General features: G+C 30.6%; 20 non-coding genes across 20 annotated transcripts; all 20 read left to right on the top strand.

Moving 5' to 3' along the window:
• The first annotated feature begins 74 nt into the window (after positions 1–74).
• Positions 75–287, top strand: LOC135053180 (small nucleolar RNA U3). Its single transcript, XR_010242564.1, has one exon. It is a non-coding gene; the product is annotated as a small nucleolar RNA U3 (small nucleolar RNA).
• A 653-nt stretch (positions 288–940) lies between these two features.
• Positions 941–1,153, top strand: LOC135053179 (small nucleolar RNA U3). The gene has a single exon (XR_010242563.1). It is a non-coding gene; the product is annotated as a small nucleolar RNA U3 (small nucleolar RNA).
• A 654-nt stretch (positions 1,154–1,807) lies between these two features.
• On the top strand, positions 1,808–2,020 carry LOC135053212 (small nucleolar RNA U3). The gene has a single exon (XR_010242591.1). It is a non-coding gene; the product is annotated as a small nucleolar RNA U3 (small nucleolar RNA).
• A 653-nt stretch (positions 2,021–2,673) lies between these two features.
• LOC135053834 (small nucleolar RNA U3) lies at positions 2,674–2,886 on the top strand. The gene has a single exon (XR_010243134.1). It is a non-coding gene; the product is annotated as a small nucleolar RNA U3 (small nucleolar RNA).
• A 653-nt stretch (positions 2,887–3,539) lies between these two features.
• Positions 3,540–3,752, top strand: LOC135053305 (small nucleolar RNA U3). Its single transcript, XR_010242673.1, has one exon. It is a non-coding gene; the product is annotated as a small nucleolar RNA U3 (small nucleolar RNA).
• Positions 3,753–4,404: 652 nt separating this feature from the next.
• On the top strand, positions 4,405–4,617 carry LOC135053913 (small nucleolar RNA U3). The gene has a single exon (XR_010243204.1). It is a non-coding gene; the product is annotated as a small nucleolar RNA U3 (small nucleolar RNA).
• Positions 4,618–5,270: 653 nt separating this feature from the next.
• LOC135053303 (small nucleolar RNA U3) lies at positions 5,271–5,483 on the top strand. The gene has a single exon (XR_010242672.1). It is a non-coding gene; the product is annotated as a small nucleolar RNA U3 (small nucleolar RNA).
• A 653-nt stretch (positions 5,484–6,136) lies between these two features.
• Positions 6,137–6,349, top strand: LOC135053341 (small nucleolar RNA U3). The gene has a single exon (XR_010242705.1). It is a non-coding gene; the product is annotated as a small nucleolar RNA U3 (small nucleolar RNA).
• A 653-nt stretch (positions 6,350–7,002) lies between these two features.
• LOC135053658 (small nucleolar RNA U3) lies at positions 7,003–7,215 on the top strand. Its single transcript, XR_010242981.1, has one exon. It is a non-coding gene; the product is annotated as a small nucleolar RNA U3 (small nucleolar RNA).
• Positions 7,216–7,870: 655 nt separating this feature from the next.
• LOC135053120 (small nucleolar RNA U3) lies at positions 7,871–8,083 on the top strand. Its single transcript, XR_010242511.1, has one exon. It is a non-coding gene; the product is annotated as a small nucleolar RNA U3 (small nucleolar RNA).
• A 653-nt stretch (positions 8,084–8,736) lies between these two features.
• Positions 8,737–8,949, top strand: LOC135053492 (small nucleolar RNA U3). Its single transcript, XR_010242836.1, has one exon. It is a non-coding gene; the product is annotated as a small nucleolar RNA U3 (small nucleolar RNA).
• Positions 8,950–9,602: 653 nt separating this feature from the next.
• LOC135053340 (small nucleolar RNA U3) lies at positions 9,603–9,815 on the top strand. Its single transcript, XR_010242704.1, has one exon. It is a non-coding gene; the product is annotated as a small nucleolar RNA U3 (small nucleolar RNA).
• A 653-nt stretch (positions 9,816–10,468) lies between these two features.
• Positions 10,469–10,681, top strand: LOC135053092 (small nucleolar RNA U3). Its single transcript, XR_010242488.1, has one exon. It is a non-coding gene; the product is annotated as a small nucleolar RNA U3 (small nucleolar RNA).
• A 653-nt stretch (positions 10,682–11,334) lies between these two features.
• On the top strand, positions 11,335–11,547 carry LOC135053266 (small nucleolar RNA U3). Its single transcript, XR_010242640.1, has one exon. It is a non-coding gene; the product is annotated as a small nucleolar RNA U3 (small nucleolar RNA).
• Positions 11,548–12,202: 655 nt separating this feature from the next.
• Positions 12,203–12,415, top strand: LOC135053954 (small nucleolar RNA U3). The gene has a single exon (XR_010243240.1). It is a non-coding gene; the product is annotated as a small nucleolar RNA U3 (small nucleolar RNA).
• A 653-nt stretch (positions 12,416–13,068) lies between these two features.
• Positions 13,069–13,281, top strand: LOC135053265 (small nucleolar RNA U3). Its single transcript, XR_010242639.1, has one exon. It is a non-coding gene; the product is annotated as a small nucleolar RNA U3 (small nucleolar RNA).
• A 655-nt stretch (positions 13,282–13,936) lies between these two features.
• On the top strand, positions 13,937–14,149 carry LOC135053814 (small nucleolar RNA U3). The gene has a single exon (XR_010243118.1). It is a non-coding gene; the product is annotated as a small nucleolar RNA U3 (small nucleolar RNA).
• A 653-nt stretch (positions 14,150–14,802) lies between these two features.
• Positions 14,803–15,015, top strand: LOC135053264 (small nucleolar RNA U3). Its single transcript, XR_010242638.1, has one exon. It is a non-coding gene; the product is annotated as a small nucleolar RNA U3 (small nucleolar RNA).
• Positions 15,016–15,668: 653 nt separating this feature from the next.
• On the top strand, positions 15,669–15,881 carry LOC135053742 (small nucleolar RNA U3). The gene has a single exon (XR_010243054.1). It is a non-coding gene; the product is annotated as a small nucleolar RNA U3 (small nucleolar RNA).
• Positions 15,882–16,534: 653 nt separating this feature from the next.
• LOC135053263 (small nucleolar RNA U3) lies at positions 16,535–16,747 on the top strand. Its single transcript, XR_010242637.1, has one exon. It is a non-coding gene; the product is annotated as a small nucleolar RNA U3 (small nucleolar RNA).
• Positions 16,748–17,345: the final 598 nt, after the last annotated feature.

The following is a 17,345-nucleotide window of genomic DNA, read 5'->3' as shown; positions in this document are numbered from 1 at the left end:
TGAGTCCAAAAATGTCACCATGAGTTAAAAGAGGAATTCATATGGCTAATCTAAATCATCAACAAAATGTAATTAAGACTATACTTCCAGGGATCATTTCTATAGGCAATGATGGGAGAAATGTGTTTGAAAGTGTCCAAACTCGCCAACCACCATGATGAGTTTAAGAGCTCTCTTCTCAGCATGAAGGCAGTTAGCAACTCTGTTTCATGCAGATGTTGTTAGCTTTTGATGACTGTCCTACTTCTTAATAAAGAAGTGGTAGAAGAGGGCTCATTCAGAGTGGCTGATTACACACTTTAAAATCAACTATGGTTATTTAAAACTAAGTTTGTATAATGTTTAATATCCTTGAAAGAATATGCATTGATGTTTCAACATTCCTGAATCAGAATGTTTTTTATGATATAGCAATTAAAGCAATGTCTAAGAGTATTATTTTACATTTTAATTTTAACCTTCTTTAAGTGGTTCATGTCAATGAGGACTTGAAAAATGTAAAGTGTGCTTTCCTTAAAAGAACATTTTGTTTGCAGTGTCTTTGTTTAATAATTGTTTAATTCTTTAGCAAATCAGCAATTAATGCAAGCCACTAGTTTATTTCCTATATGCAATATAAGAAATTTTGAAGTACCAATGCTATTAGTGCATTGGTTTCATTGTTAAGTGTTCTGTTTAATATTTTGGCTTAAACAAGTTTATATATGCAAAAATTATAATATGTTACCTAATACAATCTTAAAATGTGTCTACTCTCACAGAAAATCATTCAGTATATGATAGTGAATGAATTGTAGTCTGAAAATTTGTGGATAATGTTATGTAACTAAAAATTGGTTGACAATTTCTATATCAAGTTTTATGAATGGGTCCAAAAATGTCACCATGAGTTAAAAGAGGAATTCATATGGCTAATCTAAACCATCTACAAAATGTAATTAAGACTATACTTCCAGGGATCATTTCTATAGGCAATGATGGGAGAAATGTGTTTGAAAGTGTCCAAACTCGCCAACCACCATGATGAGTTTAAGAGCTCTCTTCTCAGCATGAAGGCAGTTAGCAACTCTGTTTCATGCAGATGTTGTTAGCTTTTGATGACTGTCCTACTTCTTAATAAAGAAGTGGTAGAAGAGGGCTCATTCAGAGTGGCTGATTACACACTTTAAAATCAACTATGGTTATTTAAAAGTAAGTTTGTATAATGTTTAATATCCTTGAAAGAATACGCATTGATGTTTCAACATTCCTAAATCAGAATGTTTTTTTATGATATAGGAATAAAAGCAATGTCTAAGAGTTTTATTTTACATTTTAATTGTAACCTTCTTTAAGTGGTTCATGTCAATGAGGACTTGAAAAATGTAAAGTGTGCTTTCCTTAATAGAACATTTTGTTTGCAGTGTATTTGTTTAATAATTGTTTAATTCTTTAGCAAATCAGCAATTAATGCAAGCCACTAGTTTATTTCCTATATGCAATATAAGAAATTTTGAAGTACCAATGCTGTTAGTGCATTGGTTTCATTGTTAAGTGTTCTGTTTAATATTTTGGCTTAAACAAGTTTATATATGCAAAAATTATAATATGTTACCTAATACAATCTTAAAATGTGTCTACTCTCACAGAAAATCATTCAGTATATGATAGTGAATGAATTGTAGTCTGAAAATTTGTGGATAATGTTATGCAACTGAAAATTGGTTGACAATTTCTATATCAAGTTTTATGAATGAGTCCAAAAATGTCACCATGAGTTAAAAGAGGAATTCATATGGCTAATCTAAACCATCAACAAAATGTAATTAAGACTATACTTCCAGGGATCATTTCTATAGGCAATGATGGGAGAAATGTGTTTGAAAGTGTCCAAACTCGCCAACCACCATGATGAGTTTAAGAGCTCTCTTCTCAGCATGAAGGCAGTTAGCAACTCTGTTTCATGCAGATGTTGTTAGCTTTTGATGAATGTCCTACTTCTTAATAAAGAAGTGGTAGAAGAGGGCTCATTCAGAGTGGCTGATTACACACTTTAAAATCAATTATGGTTATTTAAAACTAAGTTTGTATAATGTTTAATATCCTTGAAAGAATACGCATTGATGTTTCAACATTCCTGAATCAGAATGTTTTTTATGATATAGCAATTAAAGCAATGTCTAAGAGTATTATTTTACATTTTAATTTTAACCTTCTTTAAGTGGTTCATGTCAATGAGGACTTGAAAAATGTAAAGTGTGCTTTCCTTAAAAGAACATTTTGTTTGCAGTGTATTTGTTTAATAATTGTTTAATTCTTTTGCAAATCAGCAATTAATGCAAGCCACTGGTTTATTTCCTATATGCAATATAAGAAATTTTGAAGTACCAATGCTATTAGTGCATTGGTTTCATTGTTAAGTGTTCTGTTTAATATTTTGGTTTAAACAAATTTATATATGCAAAAATTATAATATGTTACCTAATACAATCTTAAAATGTGTCTACTCTCACAGAAAATCATTCAGTATATGATAGTGAATGAATTGTAGTCTGAAAATTTGTGTAGAATGTTATGCAACTGAAAATTGGTTGACAATTTCTATATCAAGTTTTATGCATGGGTCCTAAAATGTCACCATGAGTTAAAAGAGGAATTTATATGGCCTATCTAAACCATCAACCAAATGTAGCTAAGATTATATTTTCAGGGATCATTTCTATAGGCAATGATGGGAGAAATGTGCTTGAAAGTGTCCAAACTCGCCAACCACCATGATGAGATTAAGAGCTCTCTTCTCAGCATGAAGGCAGTTAGCAACTCTATTTCATGCAGATGTTGTTAGCTTTTGATGACTGTCCTTCTTCTTAATAAAGAAGTGGTAGAAGAGGGCTCATTCAGAGTGGCTGATTACACACTTTAAAATCAACTATGGTTATTTAAAACTAAGTTTGTATAATGTTTAATATCCTTGAAAGAATACGCATTGATGTTTCAACATTCCTGAATCAGAATGTTTTTTATGATATAGCAATTAAAGCAATGTCTAAGAGTATTATTTTACATTTTAATTGTAACCTTCTTTAAGTGGTTCATGTCAATGAGGACTTGAAAAATGTAAAGTGTGCTTTCCTTAAAAGAACCTTTTGTTTGCAGTGTATTTGTTTAATAATTGTTTAATTCTTTAGCAAATCAGCAATTAATGCAAGCCACTAGTTTATTTCCTATATGCAATATAAGAAATTTTGAAGTACCAATGCTATTAGTGCATTGGTTTCATTGTTAAGTGTTCTGTTTAATATTTTGGTTTTAACAAATTTATATATGCAAAAATTATAATATGTTACCTAATACAATCTTAAAATGTGTCTACTCTCACAGAAAATCATTCAGTATATGATAGTGAATGAATTGTAGTCTGAAAATTTGTGGAGAATGTTATGCAACTGAAAATTGGTTGACAATTTCTATATCAAGTTTTATGCATGGGTCCTAAAATGTCAACATGAGTTAAAAGAGGAATTTATATGGCCTATCTAAACCATCAACAAAATGTAGCTAAAATTATACTTTCAGGGATCATTTCTATAGGCAATGATGGGAGAAATGTGCTTGAAAGTGTCCAAACTCGCCAACCACCATGATGAGTTTAAGAGCTCTCTTCTCAGCATGAAGGCAGTTAGCAACTCTGTTTCATGCAGATGTTGTTAGCTTTTGATGACTGTCCTACTTCTTAATAAAGAAGTGGTAGAAGAGGGCTCATTCAGAGTGGCTGATTACACACTTTAAAATCAACTATGGTTATTTAAAACTAAGTTTGTATAATGTTTAATATCCTTGAAAGAATACACATTGATGTTTCAACATTCCTGAATCAGAATGTTTTTATGATATAGGAATAAAAGCAATGTCTAAGAGTATTATTTTACATTTTAATTGTAACCTTCTTTAAGTGGTTCATGTCAATGAGGACTTGAAAAATGTAAAGTGTGCTTTCCTTAAAAGAACATTTTGTTTGCAGTGTATTTGTTTAATAATTGTTTAATTCTTTAGCAAATCAGCAATTAATGCAAGCCACTAGTTTATTTCCTATATGCAATATAAGAAATTTTGAAGTACCAATGCTATTAGTGCATTGGTTTCATTGTTAAGTGTTCTGTTTAATATTTTGGCTTAAACAAGTTTATATATGCAAAAATGATAACATGTTACCTAATACAATCTTAAAATGTGTCTACTCTCACAGAAAATCATTCAGTATATGATAGTGATTGAATTGTAGTCTGAAAATTTGTGGATAATGTTATGCAACTGAAAATTGGTTGACAATTTCTATATCAAGTTTTATGAATGGGTCCAAAAATGTCACCATGAGTTAAAAGAGGAATTCATATGGCCTATCTAAACCATCAACAAAATATAATTAAGTCTATATTTCCAGGGATCATTTTTATAGGCAATGATGGGAGAAATGTGTTTGAAAGTGTCCAAACTCGCCAACCACCATGATGAGTTTAAGAGCTCTCTTCTCAGCATGAAGGCAGTTAGCAACTCTGTTTCATGCAGATGTTGTTAGCTTTTGATGACTGTCCTACTTCTTAATAAAGAAGTGGTAGAAGAGGGCTCATTAAGAGTGGCTGATTACACACTTTAAAATCAACTATGGTTATTTAAAACTAAGTTTGTATAATGTTTAATATCCTTGAAAGAATACGCATTGATGTTTCAACATTCCTGAATCAGAATGTTTTTTATGATATAGGAATAAAAGCAATGTCTAAGAGTATTATTTTACATTTTAATTTTAACCTTCTTTAAGTGGTTCATGTCAATGATGACTTGAAAAATGTAAAGTGTGCTTTCCTTAAAAGAACCTTTTGTTTGCAGTGTATTTGTTTAATAATTGTTTAATTCTTCAGCAAATCAGCAATTAATGCAAGCCACTAGTTTATTTCCTATATGCAATATAAGAAATTTTGAAGTACCAATGCTATTAGTGAATTGGTTTCATTGTTAAGTGTTCTGTTTAATATTTTGGTTTAAACAAATTTATATATGCAAAAATTATAATATGTTACCTAATACAATCTTAAAATGTGTCTACTCTCACAGAAAATCATTCAGTATATGATAGTGAATGAATTGTAGTCTGAAAATTTGTGGAGAATGTTATGCAACTGAAAATTTGTTGACAATTTCTATATCAAGTTTTATGCATGGGTCCTAAAATGTCACCATGAGTTAAAAGAGGAATTTATATGGCCTATCTAAACCATCAACCAAATGTAGCTAAAATTATACTTTCAGGGATCATTTCTATAGGCAATGATGGGAGAAATGTGCTTGAAAGTGTCCAAACTCGCCAACCACCATGATGAGTTTAAGAGCTCTCTTCTCAGCATGAAGGCAGTTAGCAACTCTGTTTCATGCAGATGTTGTTAGCTTTTGATGACTGTCCTACTTCTTAATAAAGAAGTGGTAGAAGAGGGCTCATTCAGAGTGGCTGATTACACACTTTAAAATCAACTATGGTTATTTAAAACTAAGTTTGTATAATGTTTAATATCCTTGAAAGAATACACATTGATGTTTCAACATTCCTGAATCAGAATGTTTTTTATGATATAGGAATAAAAGCAATGTCTAAGAGTATTATTTTACATTTTAATTGTAACCTTCTTTTAGTGGTTCATGTCAATGATGACTTGAAAAATGTAAAGTGTGCTTTCCTTAAAAGAACCTTTTGTTTGCAGTGTATTTGTTTAATAATTGTTTAATTATTTAGCAAATCAGCAATTAATGCAAGCCACTAGTTTATTTCCTATATGCAATATAAGAAATTTTGAAGTACCAATGCTATTAGTGCATTGGTTTCATTGTTAAGTGTTCTGTTTAATATTTTGGCTTAAACAAGTTTATATATGCAAAAATGATAATATGTTACCTAATACAATCTTAAAATGTGTCTACTCTCACAGAAAATCATTCAGTATATGATAGTGAATGAATTGTAGTCTGAAAATTTGTGGTGAATGTTATGCAACTGAAAATTGGTGGACAATTTCTATATCAAGTTTTATGAATGAGTCCAAAAATGTCACCATGAGTTAAAAGAGGAATTCATATGGCCTATCTAAACCATCAACAAAATGTATTTAAGACTATACTTGCAGGGATCATTTCTATAGGCAATGATGGGAGAAATGTGCTTGAAAGTGTCCAAACTCGCCAACCACCATGATGAGTTTAAGAGCTCTCTTCTCAGCATGAAGGCAGTTAGCAACTCTGTTTCATGCAGATGTTGTTAGCTTTTGATGACTGTCCTACTTCTTAATAAAGAAGTGGTAGAAGAGGGCTCATTCAGAGTGGCTGATTACACACTTTAAAATCAACTATGGTTATTTAAAACTAAGTTTGTATAATGTTTAATATCTTTGAAAGAATACGCATTGATGTTTCAACATTCCTGAATCAGAATGTTTTTTATGATATAGGAATAAAAGCAATGTCTAAGAGTATTATTTTACATTTTAATTTTAACCTTCTTTAAGTGGTTCATGTCAATGATGACTTGAAAAATGTAAAGTGTGCTTTCCTTAAAAGAACCTTTTGTTTGCAGTGTATTTGTTTAATAATTGTTTAATTATTTAGCAAATCAGCAATTAATGCAAGCCACTAGTTTATTTCCTATATGCAATATAAGAAATTTTGAAGTACCAATGCTATTAGTGCATTGGTTTCATTGTTAAGTGTTCTGTTTAATATTTTGGCTTAAACAAGTTTATATATGCAAAAATGATAATATGTTACCTAATACAATCTTAAAATGTGTCTACTCTCACAGAAAATCATTCAGTATATGATAGTGAATGAATTGTAGTCTGAAAATTTGTGGTGAATGTTATGCAACTGAAAATTGGTGGACAATTTCTATATCAAGTTTTATGAATGGGTCCAAAAATGTCACCATGAGTTAAAAGAGGAATTCATATGGCCTATCTAAACCATCAACAAAATGTATTTAAGACTATACTTGCAGGGATCATTTCTATAGGCAATGATGGGAGAAATGTGCTTGAAAGTGTCCAAACTCGCCAACCACCATGATGAGTTTAAGAGCTCTCTTCTCAGCATGAAGGCAGTTAGCAACTCTGTTTCATGCAGATGTTGTTAGCTTTTGATGATTGTCCTACTTCTTAATAAAGAAGTGGTAGAAGAGGGATCATTCAGAGTGGCTGATTACACACTTTAAAATCAACTATGGTTATTTAAAACTAAGTTTGTATAATGTTTAATATCCTTGAAAGAATACGCAATGATGTTTCAACATTCCTGAATCAGAATGTTTTTTTTATGATATAGGAATAAAAGCAATGTCTAAGAGTATTATTTTACATTTTAATTTTAACCTTCTTTAAGTGGTTCATGTCAATGATGACTTGAAAAATGTAAAGTGTGCTTTCCTTAAAAGAACCTTTTGTTTGCAGTGTATTTGTTTAATAATTGTTTAATTCTTTAGCAAATCAGCAATTAATGCAAGCCACTAGTTTATTTCCTATATGCAATATAAGAAATTTTGAAGTACCAATGCTATTAGTGCATTGGTTTCATTGTTAAGTGTTCTGTTTAATATTTTGGCTTAAACAAGTTTATATATGCAAAAATGATAATATGTTACCTAATACAATCTTAAAATGTGTCTACTCTCACAGAAAATCATTCAGTATATGATAGTGAATGAATTGTAGTCTGAAAATTTGTGGAGAATGTTATGCAACTGAAAATTGGTTGACAATTTCTATATCAAGTTTTATGAATGGGTCCAAAAATGTCACCATGAGTTAAAAGAGGAATTCATATGGCCTATCTAAACCATCAACAAAATGTATTTAAGACTATACTTTCAGGGATCATTTCTATAGGCAATGATGGGAGAAATGTGCTTGAAAGTGTCCAAACTCGCCAACCACCATGATGAGTTTAAGAGCTCTCTTCTCAGCATGAAGGCAGTTAGCAACTCTGTTTCATGCAGATGTTGTTAGCTTTTGATGACTGTCCTACTTCTTAATAAAGAAGTGGTAGAAGAGGGCTCATTCAGAGTGGCTGATTACACACTTTAAAATCAACTATGGTTATTTAAAACTAAGTTTGTATAATGTTTAATATCTTTGAAAGAATACGCATTGATGTTTCAACATTCCTGAATCAGAATGTTTTTTATGATATAGCAATTAAAGCAATGTCTAAGAGTATTATTTTACATATTAATTGTAACCTTCTTTAAGTGGTTCATGTCAATGAGGACTTGAAAAATGTAAAGTGTGCTTTCCTTAAAAGAACCTTTTGTTTGCAGTGTATTTGTTTAATAATTGTTTAATTCTTTAGCAAATCAGCAATTAATGCAAGCCACTAGTTTATTTCCTATATGCAATATAAGAAATATTGAAGTACCAATGCTATTAGTGCATTGGTTTCATTGTTAAGTGTTCTGTTTAATATTTTGGCTTAAACAAGTTTATATATGCAAAAATGATAATATGTTACCTAATACAATCTTAAAATGTGTCTACTCTCACAGAAAATCATTCAGTATATGATAGTGAATGAATTGTAGTCTGAAAATTTGTGGATAATGTTATGCAACTGAAAATTGGTTGACAATTTCTATATCAAGTTTTATGAATTGGTCCAAAAATGTCACCATGAGTTAAAAGAGGAATTCATATGGCTAATCTAAACCATCAACAAAATGTAATTAAGACTATACTTCCAGGGATCATTTCTATAGGCAATGATGGGAGAAATGTGTTTGAAAGTGTCCAAACTCGCCAACCACCATGATGAATTTAAGAGCTCTCTTCTCAGCAAGAAGGCAGTTAGCAACTCTGTTTCATGCAGATGTTGTTAGCTTTTGATGACTGTTCTACTTCTTAATAAAGAAGTGGTAGAAGAGGGCTCATTCAGAGTGGCTGATTACACACTTTAAAATCAACTATGGTTATTTAAAACTAAGTTTGTATAATGTTTAATATCTTTGAAAGAATACGCATTGATGTTTCAACATTCCTGAATCAGAATGTTTTTTATGATATAGGAATAAAAGCAATGTCTAAGAGTATTATTTTACATTTTAATTTTAACCTTCTTTAAGTGGTTCATGTCAATGATGACTTGAAAAATGTAAAGTGTGCTTTCCTTAAAAGAACCTTTTGTTTGCAGTGTATTTGTTTAATAATTGTTTAATTCTTTAGCAAATCAGCAATTAATGCAAGCCACTAGTTTATTTCCTATATGCAATATAAGAAATTTTGAAGTACCAATGCTATTAGTGCATTGGTTTCATTGTTAAGTGTTCTGTTTAATATTTTGGCTTAAACAAGTTTATATATGCAAAACTGATAATATGTTACCTAATACAATCTTAAAATGTGTCTACTCTCACAGAAAATCATTCAGTATATGATAGTGAATGAATTGTAGTCTGAAAATTTGTGGAGAATGTTATGCAACTGAAAATTGGTGGACAATTTCTATATCAAGTTTTATGAATGTGTCCAAAAATGTCACCATGAGTTAAAAGAGGAATTCATATGGCCTATCTAAACCATCAACAAAATGTATTTAAGACTATACTTGCAGGGATCATTTCTATAGGCAATGATGGGAGAAATGTGCTTGAAAGTGTCCAAACTCGCCAACCACCATGATGAGTTTAAGAGCTCTCTTCTCAGCATGAAGGCAGTTAGCAACTCTGTTTCATGCAGATGTTGTTAGCTTTTGATGACTGTCCTACTTCTTAATAAAGAAGTGGTAGAAGAGGGCTCATTCAGAGTGGCTGATTACACACTTTAAAATCAACTATGGTTATTTAAAACTAAGTTTGTATAATGTTTAATATCCTTGAAAGAATACGCATTGATGTTTCAACATTCCTGAATCAGAATGTTTTTTATGATATAGCAATTAAAGCAATGTCTAAGAGTATTATTTTACATTTTAATTTTAACCTTCTTTAAGTGGTTCATGTCAATGAGGACTTGAAAAATGTAAAGTGTGCTTTCCTTAAAAGAACCTTTTGTTTGCAGTGTATTTGTTTAATAATTGTTTAATTCTTTAGCAAATCAGCAATTAATGCAAGCCACAAGTTTATTTCCTATATGCAATATAAGAAATTTGGAAGTACCAATGCTATTAGTGCATTGGTTTCAGTGTTAAGTGTTCTGTTTAATATTTTGGTTTAAACAAATTTATATATGCAAAAATTATAATATGTTACCTAATACAATCTTAAAATGTGTCTACTCTCACAGAAAATCATTCAGTATATGATAGTGAATGAATTGTAGTCTGAAAATTTGTGGAGAATGTTATGCAACTGAATATTGGTTGACAATTTCTATATCAAGTTTTATGCATGGGTCCTAAAATGTCACAATGAGTTAAAAGAGGAATTTATATGGCCTATCTAAACCATCAACCAAATGTAGCTAAGATTATACTTTCAGGGATCATTTCTATAGGCAATGATGGGAGAAATGTGCTTGAAAGTGTCCAAACTCGCCAACCACCATGATGAGTTTAAGAGCTCTCTTCTCAGCATGAAGGCAGTTAGCAACTCTGTTTCATGCAGATGTTGTTAGCTTTTGATGACTGTCCTACTTCTTAATAAAGAAGTGGTAGAAGAGAGCTCATTCAGAGTGGCTGATTACACACTTTAAAATCAACTATGGTTATTTAAAACTAAGTTTGTATAATGTTTAATATCTTTGAAAGAATACGCATTGATGTTTCAACATTCCTGAATCAGAATGTTTTTTATGAAATAGCAATTAAAGCAATGTCTAAGAGTATTATTTTACATATTAATTGTAACCTTCTTTAAGTGGTTCATGTCAATGAGGACTTGAAAAATGTAAAGTGTGCTTTCCTTAAAAGAACATTTTGTTTGCAGTGTATTTGTTTAATAATTGTTTAATTCTTTAGCAAATCAGCAATTAATGCAAGCCACTAGTTTATTTCCTATATGCAATATAAGAAATATTGAAGTACCAATGCTATTAGTGCATTGGTTTCATTGTTAAGTGTTCTGTTTAATATTTTGGTTTAAACAAATTTATATATGCAAAAATTATAATATGTTACCTAATACAATCTTAAAATGTGTCTACTCTCACAGAAAATCATTCAGTATATGATAGTGAATGAATTGTAGTCTGAAAATTTGTGGAGAATGTTATGCAACTGAATATTGGTTGACAATTTCTATATCAAGTTTTATGCATGGGTCCTAAAATGTCACTATGAGTTAAAAGAGGAATTTATATGGCCTATCTAAACCATCAACCAAATGTAGCTAAGATTATACTTTCAGGGATCATTTCTATAGGCAATGATGGGAGAAATGTGCTTGAAAGTGTCCAAACTCGCCAACCACCATGATGAGTTTAAGAGCTCTCTTCTCAGCATGAAGGCAGTTAGCAACTCTGTTTCATGCAGATGTTGTTAGCTTTTGATGACTGTCCTACTTCTTAATAAAGAAGTGGTAGAAGAGGGCTCATTCAGAGTGGCTGATTACACACTTTAAAATCAACTATGGTTATTTAAAACTAAGTTTGTATAATGTTTAATATCCTTGAAAGAATACGCATTGATGTTTCAACATTCCTGAATCAGAATGTTTTTTTTATGATATAGGAATAAAAGCAATGTCTAAGAGTATTATTTTACATTTTAATTGTAACCTTCTTTAAGTGGTTCATGTCAATGAGGACTTGGAAAATGTAAAGTGTGCTTTCCTTAAAAGAACCTTTTGTTTGCAGTGTATTTGTTTAATAATTGTTTAATTCTTTAGCAAATCAGCAATTAATGCAAGCCACTAGTTTATTTCCTATATGCAATATAAGAAATATTGAAGTACCAATGCTATTAGTGCATTGGTTTCATTGTTAAGTGTTCTGTTTAATATTTTGGCTTAAACAAGTTTATATATGCAAAAATTATAATATGTTACCTAATACAATCTTAAAATGTGTCTACTCTCACAGAAAATCATTCAGTATATGATAGTGAATGAATTGTAGTCTGAAAATTTGTGGATAATGTTATGCAACTGAAAATTGGTTGACAATTTCTATATCAAGTTTTATGAATGGGTCCAAAAATGTCACCATGAGTTAAAAGAGGAATTCATATGGCTAATCTAAACCATCAACAAAATGTAATTAAGATTATACTTCCAGGGATAATTTCTATAGGCAATGATGGGAGAAATGTGCTTGAAAGTGTCCAAACTCGCCAACCACCATGATGAGTTTTCGAGCTCTCTTCTCAGTATGAAGGCAGTTAGCAACTCTGTTTCATGCAGATGTTGTTAGCTTTTGATGACTGTCCTACTTCTTAATAAAGAAGTGGAAGAAGAGGGCTTATTCAGAGTGGCTGATTACACACTTTAAAATCAACTATGGTTATTTAAAACTAAGTTTGTATAATGTTTAATATCCTTGAAAGAATACGCATTGATGTTTCAACATTCCTCAATCAGAATGTTTTTTATGATATAGAAATAAAAGCAATGTCTAAGAGTATTATTTTACATTTTAATTGTAACCTTCTTTAAGTGGTTCATGTCAATGAGGACTTGAAAAATGTAAAGTGTGCTTTCCTTAAAAGAACATTTTGTTTGCAGTGTATTTGTTTAATAATTGTTTAATTCTTTAGCAAATCAGCAATTAATGCAAGCCACTAGTTTATTTCCTATATGCAATATAAGAAATATTGAAGTACCAATGCTATTAGTGCATTGGTTTCATTGTTAAGTGTTCTGTTTAATATTTTGGTTTAAACAAATTTATATATGCAAAAATTATAATATGTTACCTAATACAATCTTAAAATGTGTCTACTCTCACAGAAAATCATTCAGTATATGATAGTGAATGAATTGTAGTCTGAAAATTTGTGGAGAATGTTATGCAACTGAATATTGGTTGACAATTTCTATATCAAGTTTTATGCATGGGTCCTAAAATGTCACTATGAGTTAAAAGAGGAATTTATATGGCCTATCTAAACCATCAACCAAATGTAGCTAAGATTATACTTTCAGGGATCATTTCTATAGGCAATGATGGGAGAAATGTGCTTGAAAGTGTCCAAACTCGCCAACCACCATGATGAGTTTAAGAGCTCTCTTCTCAGCATGAAGGCAGTTAGCAACTCTGTTTCATGCAGATGTTGTTAGCTTTTGATGACTGTCCTACTTCTTAATAAAGAAGTGGTAGAAGAGGGCTCATTCAGAGTGGCTGATTACACACTTTAAAATCAACTATGGTTATTTAAAACTAAGTTTGTATAATGTTTAATATCCTTGAAAGAATACGCATTGATGTTTCAACATTCCTGAATCAGAATGTTTTTTTTATGATATAGGAATAAAAGCAATGTCTAAGAGTATTATTTTACATTTTAATTGTAACCTTCTTTAAGTGGTTCATGTCAATGAGGACTTGGAAAATGTAAAGTGTGCTTTCCTTAAAAGAACCTTTTGTTTGCAGTGTATTTGTTTAATAATTGTTTAATTCTTTAGCAAATCAGCAATTAATGCAAGCCACTAGTTTATTTCCTATATGCAATATAAGAAATATTGAAGTACCAATGCTATTAGTGCATTGGTTTCATTGTTAAGTGTTCTGTTTAATATTTTGGCTTAAACAAGTTTATATATGCAAAAATTATAATATGTTACCTAATACAATCTTAAAATGTGTCTACTCTCACAGAAAATCATTCAGTATATGATAGTGAATGAATTGTAGTCTGAAAATTTGTGGATAATGTTATGCAACTGAAAATTGGTTGACAATTTCTATATCAAGTTTTATGAATGGGTCCAAAAATGTCACCATGAGTTAAAAGAGGAATTCATATGGCTAATCTAAACCATCAACAAAATGTAATTAAGATTATACTTCCAGGGATAATTTCTATAGGCAATGATGGGAGAAATGTGCTTGAAAGTGTCCAAACTCGCCAACCACCATGATGAGTTTTCGAGCTCTCTTCTCAGCATGAAGGCAGTTAGCAACTCTGTTTCATGCAGATGTTGTTAGCTTTTGATGACTGTCCTACTTCTTAATAAAGAAGTGGAAGAAGAGGGCTTATTCAGAGTGGCTGATTACACACTTTAAAATCAACTATGGTTATTTAAAACTAAGTTTGTATAATGTTTAATATCCTTGAAAGAATACGCATTGATGTTTCAACATTCCTCAATCAGAATGTTTTTTATGATATAGAAATAAAAGCAATGTCTAAGAGTATTATTTTACATTTTAATTGTAACCTTCTTTAAGTGGTTCATGTCAATGAGGACTTGAAAAATGTAAAGTGTGCTTTCCTTAAAAGAACATTTTGTTTGCAGTGTATTTGTTTAATAATTGTTTAATTCTTTAGCAAATCAGCAATTAATGCAAGCCACTAGTTTATTTCCTATATGCAATATAAGAAATATTGAAGTACCAATGCTATTAGTGCATTGGTTTCATTGTTAAGTGTTCTGTTTAATATTTTGGTTTAAACAAATTTATATATGCAAAAATTATAATATGTTACCTAATACAATCTTAAAATGTGTCTACTCTCACAGAAAATCATTCAGTATATGATAGTGAATGAATTGTAGTCTGAAAATTTGTGGAGAATGTTATGCAACTGAATATTGGTTGACAATTTCTATATCAAGTTTTATGCATGGGTCCTAAAATGTCACTATGAGTTAAAAGAGGAATTTATATGGCCTATCTAAACCATCAACCAAATGTAGCTAAGATTATACTTTCAGGGATCATTTCTATAGGCAATGATGGGAGAAATGTGCTTGAAAGTGTCCAAACTCGCCAACCACCATGATGAGTTTAAGAGCTCTCTTCTCAGCATGAAGGCAGTTAGCAACTCTGTTTCATGCAGATGTTGTTAGCTTTTGATGACTGTCCTACTTCTTAATAAAGAAGTGGTAGAAGAGGGCTCATTCAGAGTGGCTGATTACACACTTTAAAATCAACTATGGTTATTTAAAACTAAGTTTGTATAATGTTTAATATCCTTGAAAGAATACGCATTGATGTTTCAACATTCCTGAATCAGAATGTTTTTTATGATATAGCAATTAAAGCAATGTCTAAGAGTATTATTTTACATTTTAATTTTAACCTTCTTTAAGTGGTTCATGTCATAGAGGACTTGAAAAATGTAAAGTGTGCTTTCCTTAAAAGAACCTTTTGTTTGCAGTGTATTTGTTTAATAATTGTTTAATTCTTTAGCAAATCAGCAATTAATGCAAGCCACTAGTTTATTTCCTATATGCAATATAAGAAATTTTGAAGTACCAATGCTATTAGTGCATTGGTTTCATTGTTAAGTGTTCTGTGTAATATTTTGGCTTAAACAAGTTTATATATGCAAAACTGATAATATGTTACCTAATACAATCTTAAAATGTGTCTACTCTCACAGAAAATCATTCAGTATATGATAGTGAATGAATTGTAGTCTGAAAATTTGTGGAGAATGTTATGCAACTGAAAATTGGTGGACAATTTCTATATCAAGTTTTATGAATGGGTCCAAAAATGTCACTATGAGTTAAAAGAGGAATTCATATGGCCTATCTAAACCATCAACAAAATGTATTTAAGATTATATTTGCAGGGATCATTTCTATAGGCAATGATGGGAGAAATGTGCTTGAAAGTGTCCAAACTCGCCAACCACCATGATGAGTTTAAGAGCTCTCTTCTCAGCATGAAGGCAGTTAGCAACTCTGTTTCATGCAGATGTTGTTAGCTTTTGATGACTGTCCTACTTCTTAATAAAGAAGTGGTAGAAGAGGGCTCATTCAGAGTGGCTGATTACACACTTTAAAATCAACTATGGTTATTTAAAACTAAGTTTGTATAATGTTTAATATCCTTGAAAGAATACGCATTGATGTTTCAACATTCCTGAATCAGAATGTTTTTTATGATATAGCAATTAAAGCAATGTCTAAGAGTATTATTTTACATTTTAATTTTAACCTTCTTTAAGTGGTTCATGTCATAGAGGACTTGAAAAATGTAAAGTGTGCTTTCCTTAAAAGAACCTTTTGTTTGCAGTGTATTTGTTTAATAATTGTTTAATTCTTTAGCAAATCAGCAATTAATGCAAGCCACTAGTTTATTTCCTATATGCAATATAAGAAATTTTGAAGTACCAATGCTATTAGTGCATTGGTTTCATTGTTAAGTGTTCTGTTTAATATTTTGGTTTAAACAAATTTATATATGCAAAAATTATAATATGTTACCTAATACAATCTTAAAATGTGTCTACTCTCACAGAAAATCATTCAGTATATGATAGTGAATGAATTGTAGTCTGAAAATTTGTGGAGAATGTTATGCAACTGAATATTGGTTGACAATTTCTATATCAAGTTTTATGCATGGGTCCTAAAATGTCACTATGAGTTAAAAGAGGAATTTATATGGCCTATCTAAACCATCAACCAAATGTAGCTAAGATTATACTTTCAGGGATCATTTCTATAGGCAATGATGGGAGAAATGTGCTTGAAAGTGTCCAAACTCGCCAACCACCATGATGAGTTTAAGAGCTCTCTTCTCAGCATGAAGGCAGTTAGCAACTCTGTTTCATGCAGATGTTGTTAGCTTTTGATGACTGTCCTACTTCTTAATAAAGAAGTGGTAGAAGAGGGCTCATTCAGAGTGGCTGATTACACACTTTAAAATCAACTATGGTTATTTAAAACTAAGTTTGTATAATGTTTAATATCCTTGAAAGAATACGCATTGATGTTTCAACATTCCTGAATCAGAATGTTTTTTTTATGATATAGGAATAAAAGCAATGTCTAAGAGTATTATTTTACATTTTAATTGTAACCTTCTTTAAGTGGTTCATGTCAATGAGGACTTGGAAAATGTAAAGTGTGCTTTCCTTAAAAGAACATTTTGTTTGCAGTGTATTTGTTTAATAATTGTTTAATTCTTTAGCAAATCAGCAATTAATGCAAGCCACTAGTTTATTTCCTATATGCAATATAAGAAATTTTGAAGTACCAATGCTATTAGTGCATTGGTTTCATTGTTAAGTGTTCTGTTTAATATTTTGGCTTAAACAAGTTTATATATGCAAAAATGATAACATGTTACCTAATACAATCTTAAAATGTGTCTACTCTCACAGAAAATCATTCAGTATATGATAGTGAATGAATTGTAGTCTGAAAATTTGTGGAGAATGTTATACAACTGAAAATTGGTTGACAATTTCTATATCAAGTTTTATGAATGGGTCCAAAAATGTCA

The sequence above is a fragment of the Pseudophryne corroboree genome, chromosome 2 (genome assembly GCF_028390025.1).
Source record: "Pseudophryne corroboree isolate aPseCor3 chromosome 2, aPseCor3.hap2, whole genome shotgun sequence".
Taxonomy (NCBI): domain Eukaryota; kingdom Metazoa; phylum Chordata; class Amphibia; order Anura; family Myobatrachidae; genus Pseudophryne; species Pseudophryne corroboree.
Note: the sequence above shows the minus strand (reverse complement) of the source record. Positions and strands in the feature narration are given on the sequence as shown.